Source organism: Capsicum annuum, unplaced genomic scaffold, assembly GCF_002878395.1.
Source record: "Capsicum annuum cultivar UCD-10X-F1 unplaced genomic scaffold, UCD10Xv1.1 ctg58057, whole genome shotgun sequence".
In the NCBI taxonomy this organism is placed as follows: Eukaryota; Viridiplantae; Streptophyta; class Magnoliopsida; order Solanales; family Solanaceae; genus Capsicum; species Capsicum annuum.
Genome location: NW_025866629.1, coordinates 1 through 2,278, shown reverse-complemented (window position 1 = coordinate 2,278; position 2,278 = coordinate 1). Strand labels below are relative to the sequence as shown.

The 2,278-nt window shown below is 34.0% G+C and overlaps 1 pseudogene; it reads left to right on the top strand.

Moving 5' to 3' along the window:
* Window positions 1–401: 401 nt before the first annotated feature.
* On the top strand, window positions 402–1,042 carry LOC107852203 (annotated as a pseudogene).
* The last annotated feature ends 1,236 nt before the right edge of the window (window positions 1,043–2,278 follow it).

Genomic DNA, 2,278 nt, shown 5'->3' with positions numbered 1-2,278 from the left:
GACATTCAATAAAAAGGTGAAAACAAAAATTAACAACGGCTATATTGTTAAAAATGAGTTAAAAAAAGGAAAGAATGGAAAAGGAAATTGATAAACTACAATTAATAAATTAATAATATTATTTAAAAAAATTAGAATTGGTCCGTTGGGCCCAAAGTAGCCGTTGGCCCAACGGCTATATAGCCGTTTGGGTTCAAAATGGCTACTTTGGCCAATTTTATTTTTTTAAAAAAATCATTTAAAATATTTTTTTAAACCCCAAAAAAATCCTATAAATACCCTACACTTTCAAATAATTTTTCACACAATTTTTCATTCTCCCAAATCTCAATTTTCAATTCTCAAATATTCTAAGAAGAGCAGAGTTACTATAGAGAATAAAGTAGAAAAACTTTAAGAAAATGGAAATGGAAAGTGATGTTATGATGTCAAAATTCAAGAGAATTTGTGTGTTTTGTGGGAGTAGTCAAGCGAAGAAAAGTAGTTATCAAGATGCTGCTAGTTAGCTAGGCAAAGAATTGGTCTCAAGAAACATTGATTTGGTCTATGGAGGAGGTAGCATGGGTCTAATGGGTTTGGTTTCACAAACAGTTCATGATGGTGGTAGGCATATTATTGGAGTTATTCCCAAGACACTCATGTCTAGATAGTTAACTGGTGAAACAGTAGGAGAAGTGAAGGTAGTTGTTGATATGCATCAAAGAAAAGCAGAAATGGCTAGGCACTCTGATGGTTTTATTGCTTTACCAGGTGGTTATGGAACACTTGATGAGCTACTTGAAGTAATTAGTTGGGCACAACTTGGCATCCACGATAAGCTGGTAGGATTGTTGAATGTGGATGGATATTACAATTCATTATTGTCATTTATTGACAAAGTTGTGGAGGAGGGCTTCATCAGTCCCAATGCTCGCCAAATCATCGTATCTGTGTCAACAGCAACAGAGCTTGTCAAGAAACTCAAGAAATATGTTCCTTGTCATGAAAGAGTTTCTTCGAATTTGAACTGGGAGACGGAGCAGCAGCTTACCCTCAAGCATAAGAAACTGCGGTGATTAAAAAAAGGAGATTTGCAAGCATATAATTTCATTATTTTTTGGGAAGTTAGAATGGAAAGAAATATAAGGGTGTTTGAAAGCATATTGTAAGACCCCGCAAAGTTCCCTCGTCGTTAGAGCTTTCAAATGAGTCACAAGGAGCCTAACACTTAGAACTTTAGCTAAGTGCTCAACACTTAGTTTATTTTGATCCTTCAAACTTTGGGGAATTAATTCATGACCTTCCCGACATCTTTTTTTTTATTTTCAAGTTGTGTTACGATCGGGAAAGCTCATAGTACATATCGGGTGAGTTTCGAAATTTTTTAGAATGCATAAGGCCGCATTTGAATTTCAAACCAGTAGCAAAAAGGCTACTTTTGCCCAGTTTTCAGCATTTCAGGCCACAATTTCAGGGTCAAATTCCAACGATCATAACTTCCTTTATATAATGAACTAGGTGATCTACTATATATCAAATGAAATATCTTTGAGTTTTCTTTCCAATTCAATTGATTTCATCCAAATTGAACATCGGAGGAAAAGTTATGATTAATTTACTTTAGCCTGTCAAGCCCATCAACTGAGGGACAACTATGACTTTGTTTGTTTTCTTAGGCGTATTTTAGTCATTTCCCATCCCCAAATCAGCCATAAACATGGTATTTAGCTTACATTGGACTAAAATTAGTTTATTTTCTGAAAATTCTCAAGAACCAAACATATGAGCTTCAACCAAGAACTCAAGATCTCTCAAAATTCATCCGTGGGTTTTCAATAATTTTTCAAGATTTGGATTCCCCATTCTGAGGGCTACGAGAAGCACCCAATAGTCTCGCAAATAGCAAACCAAGTCAAGAGTTCATTCAAATCCTCAAGTTTAAGGTACGTGGGGTTTGAACAAGATCACCCTTTCGTTCTTGTGCCCAAAAGCTTTAAATTTTCTTAAAGATTTTTTGTATTTTCAAGTTGAATTATGCTTAAACTACTATGTTTCAAGTTTATGGAATTATGAATATGTTTAAGTCCTGAATTTCATGAATATCTTGTTTAGTTATGGTTCAAGTTGAGGATTCACGTTATAAATTTCATATTTCTATATTTATATCATATTTACAAGAATTCCCAAGATTGTTGTCAAGACTTGAACTTTGTTGTGAAAAGATGATTCCTTGAAGAATGAATTATGATACACCTTAAAGTGTTTCAAGAATTGTTCTTATATTTCCATGTTATTGGAA